Source organism: Chiloscyllium plagiosum, unplaced genomic scaffold (genome assembly GCF_037043375.1).
Source record: "Chiloscyllium plagiosum isolate Xiang-an unplaced genomic scaffold, Cpla_swu_hap1 HiC_scaffold_2, whole genome shotgun sequence".
Taxonomy (NCBI): Eukaryota; Metazoa; Chordata; class Chondrichthyes; order Orectolobiformes; family Hemiscylliidae; genus Chiloscyllium; species Chiloscyllium plagiosum.
The window spans coordinates 50,520,960-50,547,047 of record NW_028270140.1 but is presented as its reverse complement, the minus strand read 5'-3'; the positions used below and the strand labels follow the sequence as shown (position 1 = coordinate 50,547,047).

Sequence of the window (26,088 nt, the reverse complement as noted above, 5' to 3'; positions counted from 1 at the left end):
TCTGCATCCTTTGTTGTTATGGTAGAGGTAGATGGTGGAAGTTGCGGGTTTGGAAGGTGCTGTGAAAAGACCCTTACTCAATCACTGCATTGCATCTTGTAGAAGAGGACACACGTACTGTCCAAACCATCAGTAGTGAACGGAGTGCCTATCAAGTGGGCTACTTTGGTTGGTGAAGAAGGGCTTATGCCCGAAACGTCGATTCTCCTGTTCCTTGGATGCTGCCTGACCTGCTGCGCTTTTCCAGCAACACATTTTCAGCTCTGATCTCCAGCATCTGCAGTCCTCACTTTCTCCTCGAATACTTTGGTTGGTGTCAAGCTTTTCATGGCTGACTCATCCAGACAAGTGTGAGGTACTCCATTGCATTTCTGACTTCTGCCTTTTGACAATGGGGGATCTGGGAGGGAATTACTCATCACAGAATTCCTAGCTTCTGTTGATGCCTGGTATTTATATGACTGATCCATTTCAGTTTCTGGTCAGTGGTGAATCCCAGTTTGTTGACAGTGCATCTTGTAAATGGTACACACTGCTACCAATGTGCATTTGTGGTGAAGGGGGTAAATGTTGAATGTCATATCACATGTATATGGCTAGCTGATCCCTTCCTGTCCATTTTTTAATCACAGCATGACATGATTTCAATACACCAGACTTAATAAGAATGCATATTGGAGGAACCAATCATTTTCAATTGTTTATTTATATAAGCATTGGTACAATTTGCATGCTAAACCCAAGCTGACATCTATTGAGAAAGCTTTATTTAGCAGAAACCAATACAGAATGGCCATGTGGACAAACCACAGGGGCTGGCAGGTGGTCTTTGATACCCCCTTCCAAGCATTAACCAGACTCTTCAGGAAAGGAACGTTTTTAAAAATATGTATTTAAATAAAGTATAAGGGATATTTGTTAGTTCTCATTCTCACGTGAACAAATTTTACCTTGCAACATTTAAAAGGCATTTGGATGGGTATATGAATAGGATGGGTTTGAAGGGATATGGGCCGGGTGCTGGCAGGTGGGACTAAATTGGGTTGGGATATCTGGTCAACATGGACAGGTTAGACTGAAGGGTCTGTTTCCATGCTGTACATCTCTATGACTCTATGTCAGCCTTCAGTCACTGGGCAATCCAGAGACAGGAAGATCTCAGCTATATCTTTCCTGATTACCAATGTTTTTGCATTGCCTATCACTACGGTCTTGTGCTGCAAAGATATTTTCACTGGAATTTAAACAAGCATGTCAGTGATTGATAACGACAATAATATATTTAAATTGATGACAGATAGAAGGCCATTGTTCCACTCAAAAGGGATGGCTAGGCAAGTGAAATTAAATTGTCAGATAATGTCACAAATACTAATTGTGACGCTCTTTATAAAATCAGCATTATACGGGGTGATTTTACATTTAAATCAGAAAAAAAACTCTTCTTTAGTTAACTAAGTACTAATTGTAACACTTTCAAAGAAAAACAATCCAACTGGTAATGTGTTGCTGCCAAATGCTTGGTTGTTTTGGAACCATTTTGTTTCCCTTAATTGTCCTGACCTAAACTTGTTTTAACACTATCAAAATCTCAAATTACCTTTCTTCGCGTGAGCCAAAGGTGACTATTTGACTACAGATAGGATCACAGTTGAGACCAATTCTGTTGTCGGCCACTTCAGCAGTTCTACCAGTGGATAACATCAGAAATGGTGAACGTAGTCATTTTTTTCTCTCTTTCCTGGACCTGTGGACTGGCAGATCAGCTGTGGCACCTTACCGTTCCTTGGACACAGACCAATTTCGCCACCTCCAACATTACCCTGTGTGCGATCAAATAGCAAATCATACACCAATGTTTGAAGCCAAAACCTTTTGACTCTGGCTCAGTGCAATCTTAATTCGTGCATTACCGAGTGAACTATTGAAAGTTGCGGCTTTAATTGAATGGTTGTGCATAGTTAGCATCAATGGAGAAGGGACAATCAGCGGGGGTAAACTGCGTTGAGTAATAAAATTCCATGTTGGAAAGACTTGACAAAGCTGCACCAGTTTTCTTTTAATGAATTTTTACTTACTTACAACTTCTATATCTTTTCTCATCCTTTTTCTGCAAAAAAAAGTAACAAGCAACGCCAATGAGATTGTTTCCTTCACAACCATAAGGCTGACCAGTCAACACAAAATCAGAATGTCGTGTACTTTAAAAAAAACGTAAAATGTGTCATGTGCTTTTCATGGCAGTTTTGTTAAAACACTAAATCACAGTGTGGTAGTAGCTGAGAGAAGCCAGACCTTATTTGCTCGTATTTGTACCTGTTAACAACAGATTAGTTGCTGCCAGAAATTCATTTAGTTTTTGCTAATAGAACAAGAAGTAATAAATCACTTTTATAAAAACTGACAAACGCTGCCTGAATGTTCAATCTAACACAAACAATGAATGACTTGAAAATCCAGATTTCTCAACAGGTCTTCCATCCAATCTTTCCGGTTGATTTTTTTCGGTGGAACTCTATCGTTTTTCGACCGGATTACCGGTTTTCTTTTTCCAACCAATCCTTGCGCCTCCTGACTGGAGGAATGCAAGAAAAAAAGTGTTTGCAGGCTGACAACCCAACCCATGAGAAGAGACTTTATGCAGGGTTTTATAAGTTTAGTGAGACAGAAAGAGGAAATAATGTGATATTCAACGTAAATTGACGGTACAGAGACACCAGAACACAACCAACCACTGTGAACGGCCGGGGTGCCTGCAGTTTTCATGCCTTCTACTCATGATCAATAACAACAGATTGTAATTTTAGAAGCTAAAAGCTATAATGCTTTTTTTTCTTGATGACTACTCAAGACCTGTGACTCCTGGTAATTGATCATTTCCAATTCTTGTGCATGTTATTATGGAATTGCGTCTAGCTTGCCTTTAAGATCAATGTAAACAGTGTGCAGTTTACACCAAACTGACTGCATATTTTGTCAGGCAGAATGTTTTTCTCTCAGTAAAAATATTATTTTGGGAATGTTGTAAGCACTTACATGGATCTGAGACAATGAGAGCTTATTATAGTTAAGAGGGTGGCACATTGTTAAACCACTGAACGAATTCCAGTGTAAGGCCCTACAGCCATTCATCTACCATTAAATATCGTCAGCAAGACTGGCAGCAATTTAGCAAAATTAATCTCCCTGTCATGCTGAGTGTAGAGAGTAATGGACACCTGGGAATGATTGCCTACCAGAATATCTGGACCAGAGGTTTGGATGATATCATAAAATGCAGGAACAAATCTCAAATGCTTTATCACAACCATCAAAGCCTGAGATGAGTTTAGGAATGTGACATTGCTCCAGGATACCCATCATTTTTATAATGTGCATTGAGAAATACACAGGACGGATTTATTTGGCTTGCGGTCTATTGTTGGTTGCAGCTCTTGAAGAGATTACTGACTTCTTTTGTTGCATTATTGTTTGATGCTGTCCATGATACGTGACTAACTGTCGTATTAAACACTGCAGGATAATCAGTACGCCATTTTCAATTAAAACGTCAGGCGCAGAAATACGCTGCACATAATCAGAGCAAGAGATGATTCCCACACTCTGCAACGAACTCAAACAGGACGGTTAAGGTTACTGTGGGGTAGCCTTATTTCTTGCCCGTCCTGTTGGTTCTCCGCTAGGACTACAACATCATAGTTGAAAATATTCATACTGTCCTAACCAAATATTGGGGAGGTTGAAATCATTTGCTGGAAAAGCACAGCAGGTCAGGCAGCCTCCAAGGAACAGGAGAATCGACGTTTTGGGCATAAGCCCTTCTTCAGGCTTATGCCCGAAACGTCGATTCTCCTGTTCCCTGGATGCTGCCTGACCTGCTGCGCTGTTCCAGCAACACATTTTCAGCTCTGATCTCCAGCATCTGCAGCCCTCACTTTCTCTCAGAGGTTGAAATCATTGCCTTCAATCCTCACCGCAAACTCCATTCCCTAGTTATCGATTCCATTCCTCACTGTGCCCTCTGTTTAAGGCCGAGCCAGCAGTTAACTGGAAGCTTCGTATTATATCCAGCTCGGAGATCAGCCTTCAACCCGATATCCATGCTATTGCTAAGACTGCTTAAGACATGAACCAACTTCAATCTTGCTTCAGCCTTAGCTGCCTGGCTAAACTCCCATCCTTGCCTTTGTTTCCCTCCAGACATGATTATTCCAATGCACTCCTATTGAGATTCCCGTCTTCCACCCTCCATAAACTTTTGCTCATCCAAAACTCAGCTGAAATGTGTTTTAACTCATACAGAGCCACATCATGTACAATTCTGCCATCAGGGAAAATTCCGGTGCTGCATGTGAATTTCAGCATTTTTCTGTTAGCTTTTACTACATTGAAATATCTAGGCATTTTCTACTTTTGAAAGCTGCCTTTAGCAGTATTTTGTTACTTGGACTTGAAAGACGACTCCGGGTTTATTTAATATTCCACAAGCTTTGTTTTACAGCTTCTGTCATGTCAGCAATGCTTGAAATGCTTCATTAATTAAATTAGTATGTTTATTCCTTTCTTCTTAACTTCCAAATTGTTCTGATATGCATTAAAAGTCCCAATACACCCAGAATCATCTTATATCACAAAGTAAGCTTTTGTAAATAACAATACCAAGATGAGACACTTTCCCTTATTAAATTAATTCACCAGATTTTTTTTGCGACAAATGTAGTTTAAAAATTGTATGCGCTGTGTTCTCATTTTCAGCAGTAGCTTTTGACTCGCACTCAATCTGGTGCTCCGAACCATGTCATTATGGTAAAGCCTCGGGCTGTTGTAAAAGGTTTCCATAATTGTGTTTAATCGCAACCTCTCCTGAGGGATTGACACAGGGCTTCTAAAGAATGCAATTAATGAGGCAATAAAAACAATGTGGAGAATTAAAGGACAGAGTTAAAGAACAATAACCAGCCACAAATCGCTCCTTCCTGAAGTCTTTTCATGATTTTAGTACTCAATTGTAATTTACAGCCTCGAAGCACATTTCATTAACTTTAGAATGGCGAGAAGCCTACTTCCAGTTGCCGTTTTTGCGTGGACTGGGCCCTCGTTGTGGTGAGCTTTTGTGGCTATTTGTGGGTGAGTTAGTGCCATTTTCCACTAAGACTAAACTGTATATCTTTTGTACCATTTGCCTCGCACCAAACCTCCTCAGTACTAGATCTGTTTTGCCCATCAGTAAATTGATTAATCACCTCTGATAGTCTGACTATATCACAGAATCTTAACTGGAATATCAATTTGGAAATTTAACCAAAGGAGCGGTGCCACTCTCCAGATTATATTCTTTGTAACTTGACAGTCGGCAATATTAAATAACTAACTGCTATGCGTACAAAGGGTTTGATAGTTAGCTATGTCTGTTTTAGTTGCAGGTGAAATCACACAGAAGATTCCAACAATTATATTTTGATGCCATTTTGAAAATATTGCACATTAAGAATGAATCATTTTGCTAACTGCCGTAGATTTTTTTTACCATTCGGTGCAATATCGGGGTATATTTTAACTTGGTGTGATTATATAAAACTGATAATAGCGAATCAGCAATCCATTTACAATTCTCTAGATTTTCATCTCCAGTGACTGTCATGTGAGTGCAAATCAGGAGAGAGGTCAAATGAGCTGCTCACTTGCTATCACTCATTTTGTGTATTCCTTAGAGTCCAAAGCAACAGCTCAGTATCATGCTGTCTGGACAGTATTGGGTTGGATTTGGAGCCCCAACTGAAGCAGGAAAAGGAGCAGATGGGAGCTAAAGATTGGAGTAGAGTGCTCTGTGACAACACTCCACAAACCCCACCCCCAGCTAATTAAAGGGAGGGTGTGAACTCTGTTGGTACCAGGAGATGGCCTCAAAACAGAAGATTGGGCCAGAATCCAATTCCTGTTATCTGAACTACCTCAAACTGACCGATACTCCATGTAATGGTCATGTTCTACATGAGAGAGGGTGGAGCTTCAGCTTCACTCAGTATCATACACAACAATGTTCAAATAATTAAGAATGAATGAAGTTTCAATGTGTAAATCTTCAAATTCCCTCTAAACAAATAGACCACCTCTCTTACTTAAGATAGTCAAATCATGCTTGATCATGAAAATAGATGGCATGAAACAGTTTAAAAAGATCAAGCAGTGTAAATCGACCAAACTACAAGATAAACAGTCATATGATAGATGGAAGCAACAAGCATAGTGATGCCATCTTTGCAGGGTCAGCTTTCTGCTGGTTCTAAGGACTGCAGCTGCTACTCCTGCTTGGAGGGAGATAAGAGACTGCCCTTCTTTGCTAAGAAGCTGAGAAATTGTTAATTCCTTCTGTAGCTTAAAAGCCATTTAAATTCACCTGGAGTTGGATGGATGAGTGGTTTCAGTATATTATATGCACCCTGGCAACACAATGGTCAGTACTGAAGTAAAAATAAATCTATATTTGTGAGGCTGACCCAAGTCTCAGGTGCAGGATTATCTTCATGTTCAGTGCAACAGAATTTATTGCAGCCTCCGAACTGGCAGATGAATTTTATCGGTGTATATATATCGTTTTCTTTCCTTCTGAAATTGGACACTATATCAGTGTTCTGAACCCTAACCAGAAAGATGTCCCAAGTCTGGACTCTGCTGTGCTTTGATTGAAATGGAGTCTCTCTATTCATTCCTGATTATTGCTTATAAATCTTAAATGAAGTTTAGGATGATTGCTTAACAAGTGGCACTGATAGCTGAACTGTTTCTATTAATCTCTTCTGCACTGTCTCTGTCATGTCAAGCCAGCAGTTCTGCAATTCTGTTAAGGTCCAACTGTGCCATTCTTATAACGCAGACAATCATTTATTTTCATTTAAATATATTTATTTTCCTATCATCTCTATTAGCCATCTACTTTAATAGGTTTATGTGTGATTCTCCGCTTTGGACAGTTGTACTGCTGTTGGGTCTCATAGTGAGACAACTTGCATTTAATTTGTGGGGTCAAGGGGAGTGGGAGGGAGACACTTATATGAATCTTCAGTATCAGCCTACGGCACTCACTGACAGGGTAGAATCTAATAAAGCTCCCAGGAGTGGGAGGCAAGACAGCCAAGGGCACTTCATTGTGCAGGACATGAAATGTCAGCTTTCTGACAGTTGGATAAATGTTGAGAAGTCAGTTGGCAGTGGATTAAAGGTTGATTGGGCTTCTGAGAACAAAGGCAGGCACTTAATTTTAATACAATAACTTGTCATGCATACTCCTTAAGACTTACGTTTGCCAAATGAAATTGTACCTTTGTATTGAAGCCCTTGTGTGAGAAACAGGTACATTCAGATTCACTGTTGGCAAAAGATAGTGTAAAGGAGATGAAGTACTCTTCTTGGCAGGTTTTGACTGAGTATAGCCTCCTTCAGTTGTAATGGGAACTTTGTTGGACAAGGTTGGAGGAGGCTGGATTTAGGTGGCAGGAGGTCAGGACACATCTAACATGGAAGGGAGGGTGGCAGTATAGATGGCCAATGATTGGCCTGAGCATAGGTTACAGGGGACAGAGGCAGGGAGCTGGTTGGCAGAGGAAAGTCAATTTTGGCTGAAAGCAGCTCAAGCATGATAAAGGGGAGACCTGGACTGATTAAGTACAGAGCAATTATGAGACTGGAAGAGTTGAGGCTAACCAAGTGCCCGTCAAGGGTGTCAGAGAGGAGTCAAGGCTGGCAATGCCGTATGTGTGGGGGGTCAGACCTAGGGTACTGGGGTAGTCTGATTATGGAGGAGGATAGGAATGGCAGTTACAGGTTGACAGAGTTAATCAAAGGTGATGGTAGATGGTTTAAGCATCTCAGACGCAAGGATAGAGTGATGGAGAAACATCTGTGTTAAACGTAACATCTGGCTGCTGACTTATTCTGACACTCAGGTCTTTGATAACCCTGAGGCACTAGGCAGGGTGAATGACTACCTGCCCCTTTCCTTCCCTGTTACATCACTGTCCAGGCCGCTTAACTGTGAAAGGCTCATTGGTTGACCAGGCATCCTGCCTCTGAGCAAAGGTCCTGCTCACATCTGGTTCCACTGTTGGGATACGGCCACGATACAATAGCTTCTGAGATATTGATACAAACCCAAGTCATCAAAAAAAATCATATAAAAATAAAAATGTGGTGTAATGGCACTGCATCAAGTGAGGTTGCATAATGGTTATGAGACTTCTGGCGATGCCAAAAGCATTTATACAGGAAAATCAAATGTATACTAGATATCCTTTTGCTCACTTTTGTTGCTCACTTTCTATCCTGAAAGAACTGGCTTCTTACTTGATCCAAAAAAATGCCTATCACACCCATCAGCAGCTCACATAAGTGACCATTATCCACCTCCCAATATTGGCTGAGAGACATATGATTCCAGACATATCACAGTTAACCTTGATCCTGCCCTCACATTTTGTCACACATATCCATCAATCTTGGAGAAAAGTGATCATAAAGGGGACAGTTGTATGGTTCTTTTATCATTTCTTGATCCAGAGTATTATATGGCAACTATGGCTGAGGTCAACCAAATAAGCATGGGCAAGAGCTAAAATAAGGGAACAACCTTGTCAGGATGCCTCATCTCTCCCAAACAAACACAGAATGCTGCAAAAACTCAGCAGATCTGGCAGTGTCTGTGGAGAGAGAAACAGAGTTAACGATTTGAACGTGGTCTGAATTTTCATCAGATCTCATCCATGACTCATTTGTTTACTGGATAAGTTTGCAGAATGATCAGAGAATCTGAAAATTCTTTCCTTTTTATTCAATACATTCTTATTTTCATTCATTCCTGATATCCATTTTATGGCAAATCATTAAATAGAAGATCTGAAAAACAGAAAAGATGGACTAAAATAACGTGGGCCAGAAATTTCACACCTGAATCAGAAGGGCAGTGATGGGAAATTTTCAATGTGGGAGAAAGTTTTCCTCACAAATATATTTTTGTTCCAATGGAGCAGATGCTAATTGGAGTCAGGCTCATTGGCCCCTGAAACAGAAGGAGGCAGCCTTCTGGCTACAGAGGAAGGCTAGTATAAAGACCACCCCAAGGGAATGACACGTGGTTGCAAAGTGTTTTACAAATCAAGAAACACTTAAAAAGCCCCAGAACTCTTACCCCTCCCCCCCACACACTCACTACCTACCACCAATACCAACCAATGCCCTTCATGCTTCCCACATCCCAAAGGCATTCATACTTTCTTTTTCGATCTATGCCCCTCTGTCCACCACACCAACCCCATGGCTCATTTTATTCTGTGTTCCAACTGATGCAGATTTTTACCAATCTGTTCCCCTACCCTTTGCTCTAGCTTCCTCGATGCCAACTCATTTAGTAGCCACTGTCTAAGAGCACATGCTGAGTTGAAATGGATAAAAGCTTTGACAAGTCTATTGATAAAGTCAGCATTTTGTAAAAATAAATACACTTATCAGTCTCAAAGATCCAATCAATCCATCTTATTTTCTTCAAATATTTAATCCCTTTTAAAGGCAAATATTTGTATGTGTTGATCCACTTCTTTTCTGTTTTTAAGCACTTGGAGCTGTCACTCAAACTGTAAATAGATAGGCGCCCACTGTAGGGAGGATGAGTTGTAAAATTCATACAAATCTTTTAGTGATAGCCCTCAGATCTATGTCAATGCACAGAGTGAAATAGCAAGCATTGCTATTCTTTTTAGAGTGAAGGCAATTTTTCTCAAAGATTTAAAGTGATTTAAGTGACTTGACAGTTCCAATGAAATTATCCACCTTTTACACACAATCATTTCTATTTTTAACAATCACAAAGAGCATAGACCTCTCCCAAAGGACACATATATCTTACAAAGCTGTTCTCCGGATGATCCAATGGATACCCTAGTCTCCAAAGATACCATACCTGTCAAAATGATTCTCGTAACTTTAGACTGCTCCTGAAAAGTCCACAACTCAAAGGTAGCGTTTTGGATATCTGAAGATGAAAACTAAATTAAGGCATTTGTATTTCCAAATATGCAGTCACCTCCATGTTCCATGGATGTAGGACGTACAACCTGCCATCACTCCCCTGTCTCCCCATAAAACTGATAGGTGCCTGGTCAGTGTTGCCTGGGACTTCTAGAATCAGGACTTGGAAATCCTATTGCCAAAGGCAGGGTCCCTCTCCAATTAATAAAAAAAGGCCTTTAATTTCATTAAAAATAGCACCAGATGTCATAGAAATTTCACTTCTGACTGAAATATTATGAAATTATTCCTTTTGTACGGTTGGATTTTACTTTACTTTGTTTACTTCATAAAAATATTATGAAGATTTAGCATTAGCTTATTTGAAGCACTCTTAATTGACACGCTCCTTTACTATCAACTGATTGTTCAGTTAAATGTTTATTAGCACGCTTCTGCCTTGAGCACCCAGATGTGCGGCTATTTGATCAACAGCTGGCATTATATTATAGGATAATTAGGAACAGTGAATCAATGAATAGGCTTATTTGTTTATTTGATATGATCATGTGATAAAATAACCTTGGCTAATAACAGGTACTGTTTAATGAACACAATTATCAGATTGCACAGCCACATAAAACAAGGCTGTTGGCATACTGTATCAACATTATATGTAGTTTAGGTAGTGAATTCTAAGAAGTCAAAGGAAATCAGGCTAACTTGCAGATTTCAGATGAGCTTCTATTCCACCTCCATAGCCCCTCTGGGTACTGCACAACATGCTCATCACGGTTCCTTGGTTGAGCATCTGTAAGGGTAGGTGGGTGACATGCTCCCAATCTGCTCTGAATATTGCTTTGAATAAGCCTTCAGGACTCAACATCGAGTTGAACCGTTTGAGATCATAATCTAACGGATCATTTTGGTTTCTTTGCATTTTAACCCTTATTTTAACCCATTGAGCAGTACATCTTTTTGGGTCCCATCGGCATTAAGCTTGGTCCTGGGAGATGACCTCTTCTATCATTTATCTCTCCTGTCTTCCACACTGTCACTACTTTCTGCATGCTCTTGTTTCATTCATCGTGTACTCAAATCTATTTAATTTCTAACTTCGCTCAGTTCTGCTGGAAGGTCACAGGCCTCAAAGGCCAACTCTGCTTCTCTCCACATCTCCTGTCATTACCGACTAAGCATTTCCAACAGTTTCTGTTTTTAATTTTAGATTTCCATCATCCACAATATTTTGCGTTTCCATTCCTGGTGAATGAGTGTGTCTCACCTCAGCAAATGTGGATATTTTTAATCAATCTGTTCAGCTATGTTATGTCACATCTCTGATGCAGGTGGGACTTGAACCCAGATCACCTAGCTCAGAGGTAGGAACAATACCACTGCATCACAAGAACCCTCTGAGCAAGTTTCAGTGAGCCTAATTATGAGCTCATCTCATTATCTTAAATTGATCGTTAGTTTACCAAAACTACCTTCAGGATTGCAGCCTATTTCATTGGTTAAATGTTTTGGTTAAGCAAGTACAGGTTGATGAAACACAGTCTGTCCATTGCATATTTCAATAAGTTGGAAAAACACGTTTTTTCATTGGAATCAGCCAATCATTGGGACATACATCCCACATATGTGACTTCACACCACAACTGAAATTTAGAAGTGATGCTATTTAATCATGTGGTGGGCAGAACATCTATTCAAGCAGACGTCAGCATCCCATTTGTAGGAGTTACCACTCATATTGCCATGGCAGAGATGGAGTGTGAAAAGCTTGTTGAAACTGTTGTTCAAATATTTTCTATACCCAGCCTTTTGAAATTACTTTGAGTTCCCCAGGTACTTTTCAGATCTGAAAGTAATAGCCTTTGACCCATTTGCATGGGGAGCCTGAAATTTCCTATTTCATTCTTAATGAAAATGCTTCATCCAATCAGTTTCAATATACCAACCGATTGGCTCTCCATTTCTCTTGTTGTGTAATTTTTTGTGATTTGAAATTTGACATTCTTGCATTTGTCCTGACCAGTGAAAAGTGTAAAGCTTTGGACACATATCTCTTTTTTCAACAATATTCATTCCGGAAAATTAAATAATTATTATTTCATGGCTACACTTTTTGAAAGAGAAATCCAATTCTTCATTCATCTGTAGGGTGGCAGCACAGCTGCCTCACAGCATCAGGGACCTGAATTCGATTCCACCCCCAGGTGACTGTCAGTGTGGAGTTTGCATGTTCTGCCCGTTTCTGCGTGGGTACCCTCCCTGTTCTCTGATTTCTTCCCACAGTCCAAAGACGTGCAGGTTAGGTGGTTGGGTCATGCTAAATTGCCCATAGTGTCCAGGGATGTGTACATTAGGTGGATTAGCCATGGGAAATGCAGGTTTACAGGGATAGGATAGGGGAGCGGGTCTGAGTGGGATGCTCTTCAGAGGTTCAGTGTGGGCTCGATGGGCCGAATGACCTGCTTCCACACTGTAGGGAGTTTATGATTCAAAGTCAAAGCCACAACTTCACTATTAATGGCAAACTCATTAATGAGGAAATGGTAGTATTGTGGTATTATCACTGGGTAGCAATCACAAAGCCATGGCTAAAACTTGACAATGGAAGCATTATTGGTTGACATAAGAATCCCTGTGCTTCACAGTATGTGCTTCAGAGAAGAAATCTGTCATCCTTAATGGTGCACGCACAATGGGCCGAATGTTCTCCGTGTGCAGTGCAATAATTCTATGAATCTTACCAAATATGTTCTACATGTGACTCCAGATCCACAGCAATATGGTCGACTCTAAACCGCATTCTGCCCAGCCATTCAGTTCAAGGGTAATTAGGGATTGCAAACAAATTCTGGTCCTCCCTGTGCCACCCACATCCCAGCTAAAGATATTTGTAAGTATCCCAAAATTGTGCACAATGATACAACTGCTGCTTAACTAAGATCATGTACATGTTCAATGTTATCATCTCACTTTGTATTAGAATCATTGGAACACTAGCAACAGAACTAGGCCAGTAAATCCCTCAGGCTTCTTCTGCTATTCAATTAGATCATGCACTTTGAGTCAGTTTTCCTGCTTTTGCTCCATCTACCATGATATCATTGCTCGCAAAAATCTGTCCACCTCAGCCTTGAACATTTCGATTATTTAAATATGCATGGCTTTTGAGTTTCAAATTCACACTTTTTTTGTGTAAATAGGTCTTCCTGCTATATTTTCTTGATTGACCAAGCTGTCATTTTAATGTCCCTTGTTCTTTCTTGCATCACAGAAGGAAATAGCTTTTGCATATCTACTCTTCGAATCAGTTTTATATTTTAAACAACTCAGTCCAATTACCTATCAATCTCGAATAATCAAGAGAATGGATCTTATCTTCATTTAACTTCGTAATGTAACTTTTTTAGGCCCTTGAGAAAAAAATCTAGTTTTTTTTGCATATTTTTACAATCACCTTTAATGGATATAATTGCTACTGTGTTCCCTTTAGAATTTTACAACTTGGTTGTACTTAACAGTACTTCCTTTAATCCCTAAAATAGCTAACCTCTCCTTTATTTATATCAAACTGCACCCTCTACATATCTGTACTTATTTGTCTGTCTCTACCCCCACTATTTTGTTCAGATATTTCTATATTTCTCAATTGTTCATCAGCAAATTTCAATACTTCTTCTTCATTTCCAAAGATCAGTTCAGGCATGCTCACAGTAAATACAAATGGAATCATCCAAGTCTACTGCGGAGATCCACTCTCCACTTCTCTCCCAAAAAACTGCCCATCACTCTTAGCATTGTTTTCTATGATTCAGTTTTCTCTCTGCTCACAAAACCATTCTCCCACCATGTCAATAAGCCAGTATTTTTGCAGGGTTTGTCATGAGATACCTGACTTTATATACATAAATTGCATTCCTTGCATTTCTTTCATCTTGAATTTTATTGAAATTTTCCATAAAATTTCTCTATCTCTTAGAAATTCAGGCTGAGTGGCCTGATCAGTTCATTTTGCTGATGTACCTTGATTGACATGCCATTCATTTTTGCGGTTTCAATTGGCTCCATCATTTGCATTTGTAATGGTTTCATTATTCAACTTTGTAATTGCAAATGCTTGGCTAAGTTTCAAAAGCTATATCCATTTCTCTGAGCAGGGGCTGTTAAGACATTCTGACTGAAAATTTAAGAGCTTATGGAAGTACTATCTTTCATTGATTTCACTGAAAACATGGTTATTTATTTATATTAGAGATTAACCACTTGAAGCAATCAATGTTTCTTTAATTATTTTTATTTAGTTTCATTTTGAGGGTTAATGTTTGAGTGAGGGTGCTCATGATTTTTAGAAGAATTTTTTTCATGTCCATTTCATGGCTCCTAAAATTATCCACAGTGGACACTGGCTGAATGCCAATGGAGCGGGTATAAATGGCATGAGAGGGCATGCAGGGGCTATGAAGGTAGGATGAGATATCAAGACCCTTTAGTGGTGTGAGGGGACATGGGTATATATGCGTGAGCTAGGAAAGTGAGAGGTGAGGGTTTGAGGACCTGACAGTCATAAGACAAGAAGAGCCAGGAGGAGACATGAGAAATCATTGGCAGATAGGAAAACCCTAAAGCTTTCTATAAGATATATCAGGAATAAAAGAATAACTAGAGAAAGATTGGGATCAATCAAGAATAGTAGTTGGAAAGTTGTGCATGGAATCCGAGGAGATAGGGGAAGCCCTAAGTAAATTTTTTTTGTCAGTATTCACACTGGAAAAAGACAATGTTGTCAAGGAGAATACTGAGATACAGGCTACTAGATGGGATTGAGGTTCATAAGAAGGAGGTGTTACAAATTCTGGGAAGTGTGAAAAATAGATAAGTCCCCTGGGCCAGATGGGATTTATCCTAAGATTCTCTGGCAAGCCAGGGAGGAGATTGCAGAGCCTTTGGTTTTGATCTTTATGTCAGCATTGTCAAAAGGAATAATGCCAGAAGACTGGAGGATAGAAAATGTTGTCCTCTTGTTCAAGAAGGGGAGTAGAAATAACCCTGGTAATTATAGACCAGTGAACCTTACTTCGGAAAGTGTTGGAAAAGGTTATAAGAGATAGGATTTATAATTGTCTTGAGAGGAATAAGTTGATTAAGGATAGTCAACATAGTTTTGTGACGGGTAGGTCATGCCTTACAAACCTTATTGAGTTCTTTGAGATGGTGACCAAACAGGATGAGGGTAGACAGTTGATGTGGTCTATATGGATTTCAGTTAGGCACTTGATAAGGTTCCCCACAGTAGGCTATTGCAGAAAATACACAGGCATGGGATTGAGGGTGATTTAGTGGTTTGGATCAGAAATTGAAAGAAGATAGAGGATGGTGGTTGATGGGAAATGCTCATCGTGGAGTTCAGTTATTTGTGGTGTACTGCAAGGATATGTTTTAGGTCCACTGCTGTTTGTCATTTTTATAAATGACCTAGATGAGGGTGTAGAAGGATGGGTTAGTAAATTTGCAGATGACACTAAGGTCAGTGGAGTTGTCGAGAGTGCTGAAGGATGTTGTAGGTTACAGAGGGACATAGATAAGTTGCAGAGCTGGGCTGAGAGGTGGCAAATGGAGTTTAATGAGGAAAACTGTGAGGTGATTCATTTTGGAAGGGGCAACAGGAATAAAGAGTACTGGGCTAATGGTAAGATTCTTGGTAGTGTAGATGAGCAGAGAGTGTCCATGTACATAGATCCCTGAAAGTTGCCAGGATTATTAGCCTGGTTGCTAAGGAGGCATATGGTGTATTAGCTTTTATTGGTAGAGAGATTGAGCATCAGAGCCATGAGGTCATGCTGCAGCTGTAGAAAACTCGGGTGTGGCCGCTCTTGGAGTATTGGGTACAGTTCTGGTCACCACATTATAGCAAAGATGTGGAAGCTTTGGAAAGGGTTCAGAGGAGATTTACTGGAATGTTGTCTGGTATGGAGGGAAGGTCTTGTGAGGAAAGGCTGAGGGACTAGAGGGTGTTTTCATTAGAGAGAAGAAGGTTGAGAGGTGACTTAATTGAGACATAAAAGATAATCACAGAGTTAGATAGAGTGGACAGGGAGAGCCCTTTCCCTTGGATGGTGATAGCTAGCATGAGAGGACATAGCTTTAAAATGAGGGGTGATAGATAAAGGACAGTTATCAAGTTAGTTTCTTTGCTCAGAGAGTAGTAGGGGCATGGAACACGTTACCTGCAACAGTAGTAGACTCACCAAATTTAAGGGCATTGAAATGGTCATTGGATAAACATATGGATGAAAATGGAATAGTGTAGGATAGATAGGCTTCAAATTGCTTCTACACGTCGGCCGAAGGGCCTGCACTGTACTGTAATGTTCTATGTTCTATGTATCATTAGAGCTGAGTAATGCCCCAGTTAGTGGAGCTGAGCATTCCAGTTTGCCATCCTCGCCATCTGCCCTCTTTACTCCCATCCTCGACATACGTCTGGATATGGCATATATTGACTCCATCCCTCTTTTACTGCCTCAGATTGGAAATACGGAGACCCTTTTAAAGGCAGATGGCTTTGCTGTGTTGGGTTGTTTCCTGACAGAGCTTTCCTGCTTCTACAATGAAAATCTAGTCCGCAGTCTCCGAATCATTTGATGGTTTCCTGTTAATTGACGCTATTGCCTATTATAAACTCAAATATCCTGGACATCTATTCCATATTTGTTTTTATTCTCCTTTACTGACATAAAACTAAATGGTTTAGCCACAGCAGTGGAAGTATCCTTTAGTTTGATCTCTGACTGAAATGTCAAGTTTACCATCACATTGCATTATAATTCTTTTGGTGCAATCATGCCAAGATGACAGAGAGCAAGAAAATAATTTTCTGTATAATTTTTGTTCTCTTGACAGTCAATTTCTTTCTTCTTTCCTCATTTCAATTTTCAAAGATTAACATCAGCATACTATCCCTTTTTAAAGAGGAATTTTTGCATGTCTCCAAAAGACATGAATAATTTTAACTAACTAATCAAAACTTTAGCTAAGGCAGAGTTGACAGTGATTAATAGCTGCACAGCAGATCAGATCACTTATTAGAGCCATCAGGTGGGCAGTTATGGAAAGATGAACTGGCTGCCAGTACATATCAGTCTTTGTTAATTCAGCTAACGGCAAAGTCATTTTTCCTGGTCTCAGGGATGTAACGTGACTGTGAAAGAGTACCATACTAAAGTGTAGTCCGCATCAGATGCTAAATTATCTTTAAATAACCCAGTTGCACAGATGGAAGCTGAACTTGTCACAACATCAATTGATTAATGATCAGCATTGTCACCAAACTGCTGACAACTTTGGTGAAATTCAATAGGATGCTGTTTGGCAGAAGTGCAGAGTAAGTATCATCCACCATCATTATATGCTATCTTGTTAGAATGACCACCTGAGAAATAGATGACTATTTTTAAAGGGGGTTTCATTGCGGTCCTAAAGACACATCAGTGATGAAAAGTTAAATAAGGAGACAAAAGAAATGCTGAAAATATGCAGCACCAATAAGCATCCGAAAAGATGAGATCACTGAATTAAATGTGAAAAGAGTAGAGATGCCTAGGGCAGGTAGATACCAAGTGTAGTATTACTGCTGTAAGAACCATGTCACTTTAAGAGGTAGATATGCTTAAGTGTCAAGGATCAGGATCAGCACATGGCCAACTGCAATTTGCAGTCCAGCAAAAGCAAGCCAGGGTCAGCGAGTACACAAAATTATCTGGAACTGCAATTATCAGTATTCTGTGTGAAATTTTCAAATAAACCAAATCCATATTATTTGATCTGTGTCAGTTATCAGTAACATAATGAATACAACTTCAGAGATTAAGGATGTTGACCCATCACAGAAAGGTCATTATGGTCTTCAAGTTGTTTCTTTTGAACTGGTTTTTGAAAAAAAAGTAAACTTGAAGATATAGAAGCAATTTCAGTGAGACAAAAATGCACCAATAGATTAAAATGTATGAAAATAGTGAAGCAACACAGAAAAGAGCACAATTTTTATATATAAGAATTTTGCTAAAACATAATGGATAATAGCAATCTCAGGTAAGATTCCAAGGGGGCTTGATTGAGTTAAAGTTGAGAGCAGAGTTAATGTTTCCCCTAATATGGAAATCGGGGATATAATTTAAAATTAATGAGTGCCCATCTATGATGAATTTGTGATGAATATACTTCTGTCAAAGGGATATTTGATCTGTCACCATAATGTGGGTTTTGCCTTCAGCAAGGTATTTGTATCGGGTGCAGCAAAGCCTTTATTAGGTCCAATAACAAAAAAAACTATATGTGGCTAATGTAGTATTAAAAGATTCAGTGGACGTTTATTACAGCTCCTGGTATAAGCATATAATACAGTCACCCTTTAACATACTTCTATCAGTGTGCCATGCTTCAAGAGACCTCAGTTAAGATGCAGTCTGAGACCATTAAGCCCTCAAGTCATATTCCATGATCCTTTGATGATATCATGTGCATGTCTCTGAAATTGATACTACACATTAATTGCGAGACATAATAGAACATAGGGGTAATCTTTGAAATTCGCTTAAGTAGAGAGTGGTGGAGGTTGGATTATTGAACCTAATCAAGACCAAATTAGATTAGATTAGATTAGATTACTTACAGTGTGGAAACAGGCCCTTCAGCCCAACAAGTCCACACTGCCCCGCCGAAGCGCAACCCACCCATACCCCTACATTTACCCCTTACCTAACACTACAGGCAATTTAGCATGGCCAATTCACCTGACTTGCACATCTTTAGGACTGTGGGAGGAAACCGGAGCACCCGGAGGAAACCCACGCAGACACGGGGAGAACGTGCAAACTCCACACAGTCAGTCGCCTGAGGCTGGAATTGAACCCGGGTCTCTGGCGCTGTGAGGCAGCAGTGCTAACCACTGTGCCACCGTGCCGCCCAATGTTTTGGTCAGGTCAAGACTTATGGGGATGGGCCGGCAGGTAGGTAAAGTTAGTCCACAATCTGATCAAACATGATCCTGTTGACTGGTGGAGCAGATTTTAGGGGCCAAATGGCCTACTGCTGTTCTTGTTTCTTGTTATTCTTGAAATAATGTTGAAAATGGGAGAGATGGATTTGATCTAAAGATTCTTAAGGCCACCTTGAATTTTTAACTGATTGCTTTCTTTCAATTCAAGATAATTTTGCAGTTGAACTACCAAACTGCCATCACCTGCAGGATAAATCTTTCACTCTGTTCTATCCTGCATGGATTTCTCTTTGACTCTGCAAGAGTAATCATCATTTGACAAATGTCAATTTTACAATCTCACCTATCCCCACAACTGGATTATGCTTCCTTGCATCCTCTTTCAGTAGAGTGACTACCCTTTCTTGTAGTTTCTGTGGCTGTTTCTGTGGCTATTTCTAGGTCAGGAGAATTGGAGAAGAAAGGGACAAAGATCAAGAGGGATAGGGGCCATAGTGCTTTTCATCTTCCTGGCTCCATTAGCATTTTGTCAGAAATGGGAAAAGTGAAGGATGGCCCTTTCACTGAATCATTAAATGACCTCAATTGTGCCACTTGTGACATCTGACTCCACTTAACACGCTTTGAAGGTGGCACCCATTGCTGTGCATCTCAGCTGGTTACACTCTGAGCAGTGATCACCATTCCCACTGCCTATTATGATTAGAACATAGAACAATAAGGGCAGAACAGGCCCTTTGGCCCTCGATGTTGAGCCGACCTGTGAACTATTCTCTGCTCAAAGTTTGTGCGAAGATTTGTAGCTCGGGTGCTCGTTGTTGTGGTTCTGTTCGCCGAGCTGGAAGTTTTTGTTGCAAACGTTTCGTCCCCTGGCTAGGCGACATCATCAGTGCTTGGGAGCCTCCTGCGAAGCGCTTCTTTGATGTTTCCTCCGGTGTTTATAGTGGCCTGTCCCTGCCACTTCCGGTTGTCAGTTTCAGCTGTCCGCTGTAGTGGTTGGTATATTGGGTCCAGGTCGATGTGTTTGTTGATGGAGTTTGTGGATGAATGCCATGCCTCTAGGAATTCCCTGTCTGGCTTGCCCTATGATAGTAGTGTTGTCCCAGTCGAATTCATGTTGCTTGTTGTCTGCGTGTCTGATGATGTCGCCTAGCCAGGGGACGAAACATTTGCAACAAAAATTTCCAGCTCGGCGAACAGAACCACAACATTCTCAGCTCGTCCCCCTACACTACCCCAAAATCATCCATGTGTTTATCTAAGGATTGTTTAAATCTTCCTAATGTGACTGAGTTGACTACATTTGCAAGTAGGGCATTCCACGCCCTTATCACTCTCTGCCCTTGAAATCTGACTCTCTTCCCTTAAAGAGGCAGCAGCCCTCATAGCAGCTCAATAGTTGTGAGGTTGGTAGAAAATTGGCAAGAACTCCCTGAGTCTGGTCCATGTTCCTTTATACTGTCATCTCTACCTTCTCAGGCTTTCCTATGGAGCTGGAAAAGTGCAACATCAATTCATTGACTACTTTCCTTATAATTTTTACAGTCTTCAAATATCCCTTCCATGTGCAGTAATGATTAATACACATTCCACCAAATGAGTAAATTGCATTCACTGTTCATGATGCGACTTCCTTTGCATTGGAGCAGACCAAAGATACCTTGAGTGGCTGATTTGGTGTACATTGTTGTTCTATTTATAAGTGTGATTCTGACCTCTCTGTGACTTGACATGTTCATGTTCTCCTTCCACTGCTCCAGCTGCACCATTTTCATCTTTGATCTCCCACACTCTTCCCATTAAATTCAATAATGTACACTTGGGAACAACATCCTGTCATTCTACTGAGCACATTACAACCATCTTGTCTAAACACTGACTTCGCCAATTTCAAACCTCGTCTATTTCTTTCATTTACTTCCTTGTTTCTTCCCAACCATCTCCCAGTTCACCTCCTTCCATTTCAAAGGGTTTTCTTGTATGAAACTCTCAGAAACCTCTGACATATTCCACTGTATTTTTCAAGCATTTCATTTTTTACTGCTATTTCACTTCCCCACCAACATTGTAAAATTGTATATTGACAAGTTGTTCAATCTATTAAATGCCTTTGCAGCAATATTCACAAACCTTGGTTCTTACTTTTTTCTGTTCCAAATCAAGCCTGTTCCCCTTTCATTATTTCCACTTTTGGATGAGGCTTCCCTGCCTCTGGTTTGCACCTAAAGCTTTCCTTTCCCTACCGCTTTTACTGCATCTTTCCATCATGCTTTTTCTTTGTTAAAACTAGTGTTGCAGAAGTGTTGGCTCATAAAACCCAACTGCTTTCACAAACATAGAAAAGTAGTGAGAAACAGTCAAAGCCTGTTGGAGGCAGAGATGAAAGCTAAATGACTATAAGTCTGTACATGTCAAGAAAAACTGCTACATCTTTGATAAATGCATATCCAATATTCAACTAATGTTTTCTCTAATTGTTGGAATTACTTTGCTTTCTATTGTGAACCTTGAAAAGTGTGTATGGATCATTTGTAGTGTAATTGATGGGTAGCAGACAGCTAAATAGTGTATTGTCCTATATCTATTTACAAAATTGTAAGTTTAATGCACCTTTGTGTGCCCTCTTCTTCACAATAGGCATCTATCATATTTTGCTGCTTTGGTATTCCGAAGCAAGAATATTGGAGGTAATTTTGAACTCATCACTACAGTGTATAGTTTGCATTATTGTGGGTTCACTGCCTCATATAGAAACTAGCAGATTTTCCTCTTCAATACAAAGGACAATTAGGTGTTTTCTAAATGGTCATCTGACTTATTATACTACTTTCATGGTTCAGTGATAAGTTGAAAATTATCTTCTTTGAATACAGGTGGAGAAAACTAGAGGCAAAAATGGTAGTGTTCCAACCAAGGGAAAATGGTTCCTTTTTATTCCCCACTCCTCTTTTGATTGTAACAGGGCTTTTTTGAGAGATTTTATAAAAGGGTAGTAAGTGCCAATTCAGTGGGTGCACATAACTGTTGACATGTTGACTTTAAAGAACAGTTCAGATGAGTTTCCCTGAATTTGTTACACTAAAGTCCACTCAGGTAAAAATGTTCAACACATTAAAATATGTCCTGACTTTCATGAACAGACAATTGAATCACACATGCAAAAATACAAATTACAGAGTAAAGGAAATGACATTTGGTGAAATGATAGTCCAGGAAATAACAAAAGAAGAAAATAGTCTGCAGCTGGCAATCCTGTCTAGCTATAGTGCTCTGAAGTCTTTGGTTCTCAGTTGACAGCCTTTCCATTTCCTTTTCCTCTTCTGACATTTCTCTTAAATCCCACCTGTTGTGATGTAAATAGATGAAATGGTAACTGATATCTTCTGAAAGTGCTGCAGTGAAAACTGAAGTCTTGCATTAGAAGTTCTCCGTCTGATTGTAGAAATGTAATCACTTAGCAAACCTGACGGCTTGATGGATGAAGAGACAGGAGGAGAGAGCTGGAGATCCCTGTGCAATTCCATTATTTTCTCTTCTGCCAAAGCATATGCTTAGAACACATACAAAGAACTCAGCTTTTCACATGTTGTATGTTTCCAAGTGTTATCCCAAGTTCACAATTCATGGATAGCCCAATGTGGCTAATCTGGACACCTATCTAAAGAAGATCAAGGTCTGTTATCCAAGCAAATAACCTCTGAATAGTTCAATTCCTACTGCTTATAGTGTAGAGGTTTCCATAGAAAGCTGTGATAAGCAAGGAAAGCTGGTTATACATTGCCAGGTATGTATGTCTCCAGTGAGACTTTTAGGACAATCTTTATCTCCACCCCAGTGAAATGGCTTGAAGTCTAAAGTGCACAGTAATGTAAATTGCAGTGACCATATAAGTCAATTAAAACAGCCTTTTTTTAAAGGGTCCAATGTCTGAAATCTGCTGACTAGATGAACATAAACATGAGCATATCTTCATGGCAGTTAACATAATAATTATGAGTACTTTTTGAAAGGAATTGTGCATGTGTATCATAGTGATGCAAGGTATTGATAGCACCAATTTACCAGGCCCTTAATTGCCCAAAGAGTGAAATTAAATTTAACTTTGCCCCTTGTGCTGTTCTCCAGTTTCCTCATTTTCCCTCCCCCCACCTTGTCTCAGTCAAATCCCTCGAACTCAGCACCGCCTTCCTAACCTGCAATCTTCTTCCTGACCTCTCCGCCCCCACCCCACTCCGGCCTATCACCCTCACCTTGACCTCCCTCCACCTATCGCAATTCCAACGCCCCTCCCCCAAGTCCCTCCTCCCTACCTTTTATCTTAGCCTGCTGGACACACTTTCCTCATTCCTGAAGAAGGGCTTATGCCCGAAACGTTGATTCTCCTGTTCCTTGGATGCTGCCTGACCTGCTGCGCTTTTCCAGCAACACACTTTCAGCTCTGATCTCCAGCATCTGCAGTCCTCACTTTCTCCCTTGTGCTGTTGCCTAGCAGAGTAGTTTTTTTATATGTTATGGAAAGAAAATGAAAACTGGAATTGAGTGATCCCAAATCATGCTTGTTTACTGTTGGCAGAGAAACACCGGTTAGAATTTGGTCAGGATTGATACATAGTTTATAAATGATAGAAGGAGAAATGGAGAGAAAATTGTCTTTAAAAGTCCTAAAAATGAAGCATTTTATCCATGGTTTATTTTTAATTGCAGCTTCTTATTGTTGATCATAGTGAGTTTGAACCTCCTATGGTTCTTCCATAAGCTTGAGCTCACTCAAAAGATTTTCCTACCCTGCTCACCCATAATCCTTATGCACACTACATTGGCTTTGAGACCCTCAATGCCTTTCATTTGAAATTTTCTTCCTTGTTAATGTATTGCTCTAGGCTCATTGTCTCTGTAACCTTTTCCAGCTCTCGAATTCCCTGCCACTCACTAGTCCCCTCACCCACTGCTCTGTCAACATCCTATTTCCAGCAGTTATGTGAGTTCCTCTTCCCATCACCTCCAGGCCAAGTTAACAGCCTTGCATTCAACAATAAGGCCCAAAGTTCCAGAATTACCGACCTAAAGGCATCTGCCTTTCCATTTCCTTTTCCTCATCTGAGGCTTTTCTTGGATCCCACCTGGCATGTCTTTTTTCTTACACAGGCTTTAGGGAGGACTCAGTATGCTTTTTAACTTTACATTTATTCAAACAACCTCAGAAAGAGAGACTGTCTTAGATTGGCTAAACATAATTCTATTTGATATCCTGTCCCACTCTGTTCAATCTTTTTCCATGCATAGAGAAAACAATCAACCTTTATGCCCCATGATCACATATACACACACTGTTTACATGTAATTTTTGTACAATAAACAGAAATTTCCATTCTCGGTCCGTCTTTTATCCTATCTACAGGAATCTGTTTACACTCTTTAGTCTGCTTAGTCTGCTTTGAAGCCTGATACAGACCTTAGGGTGTCCAAGGTTCCTCTCGATTCATTTTTGTTGACATGGATCATTAGAATTCCTACAATGCAGAAGGAGGCCACTCAGCTGATCAAGTCTGCACCATCCTGCCAAACAGCACCCCACCCAGACCTTTACTATAACCCTGCATTTAGCAAAGCTAATTCTCCTAGCCTACGCATTCCCAGATGCTTCAGACAATTTTAAAATTTTAAAATTCAGACAATCCACTTAACCTGCACATCTTTGTTCAAGGTTCATGTCTGATAAAATCTATCTCACCGTACCAGGTTGAAAGGTGTCATATTAATAATGTTGTTAACCCCCTTTTATAAAATTGTATTTAATTCCCATTGTCTCACCTCTCTAACTGTATGTAGGAGTTGGTCATCTAAAAGTCTCATTTTTGGCCTGGTGCCCATTTATTTCCATAGTCCTTTGCAAAGTGACTCTGTATGTTCTTTAGTACATTTAAAGGCAATAATCAGAAAAACCTCCCTCACACTAGTGGGATGAACGTCCTTCAGTCCATTTTTCATTTGGATCTGGACATGGAACATTTTCTTTCAGGATAATGCCCATGCATTGAGATTTCTGAGGTTTTTGATCACAGAACTAGTTTCAACACCACATCCATGACTCATTGCAACTATAAATGTTACAGGTTTTTATATCCTGCCCCTGTCAGTAACAGTGACATTCTCCAGGGATGGGACAACTGCTGAATACAGAACTGAATCTAGAAGCTCACCGGTGTTTCCAACACTCGGTATGCTGGTAGCATTGACATTTATTTATATTTATATAACATTTAAAGTGTTGATGACTCACTGAGCTACACACTTTAATTTCTCCCGTAACTAGTGCTGGCAGAAAATAGTACTGAACTTGCCATAATTTCTTTTTGAATTTCATCCCCAAAAGGCATATTTCCTGTTGAGGTGAGTGTTTCCATATGCATCGTAACAATAACTTTTACCTTTATCTGAAAGTAAAACACATATTTCATAACCGTGCATTGACTTTCATTTTTTTTCTTACTATGCTTATGTTAGTCTCTTCATAAAAGTTTGGAGAAACATTGCTTTCAGTTCTAAAGATTATTACAAATTGTTCTCCACTTCAGATCTGATGTAAAAGTGAACGTGGCTCATTTGACACATGAAAGTCTAACATTTTAAAGCTTCTGTAGTTGCATGAATTGTTTCACAAGGCACTTGAAGCAGTGAAATTTGCCTATTGTGAAACCAGCCACCATCCTCTGTATCATTACAAATGAATGTCAATGAAGTGAAAATGACATTTCAGCAATCAGCAGCTTCTTTGACAATAAGAATTGTTGGAGGTTGTTGCACATTGTTGTCTATTTGACCTCATATCTGTCCATGGATGTGGTTATCTAAAAGGTGTGAATGAGAATATTCGATGTTGTGTGTCTATATATAGAGAAAGCAACAATATTGGCAGAAGGATGCTACATCAATCATTCTCCAGATTTGGATTATCAGAGATAATAATAAAAAATCTGCTATAGACTCATGGTGCTCACCAATATTTATGCACATGAGTCAAAGCAACCTCAGGTGAGGATACCTGTATGATTAAACCATCAAAATTAAGAAATTGTTGTCAG

General features: G+C 39.8%; 1 protein-coding gene across 23 annotated transcripts in view; it reads left to right on the top strand.

The window, feature by feature from the left end:
- Positions 1 to 26,088, top strand: part of LOC122562121 (receptor-type tyrosine-protein phosphatase delta) — a 2,484,958-nt gene that overhangs the window by 1,841,032 nt on the left and 617,838 nt on the right. The gene's annotated exons all lie outside the window — the stretch shown is intronic.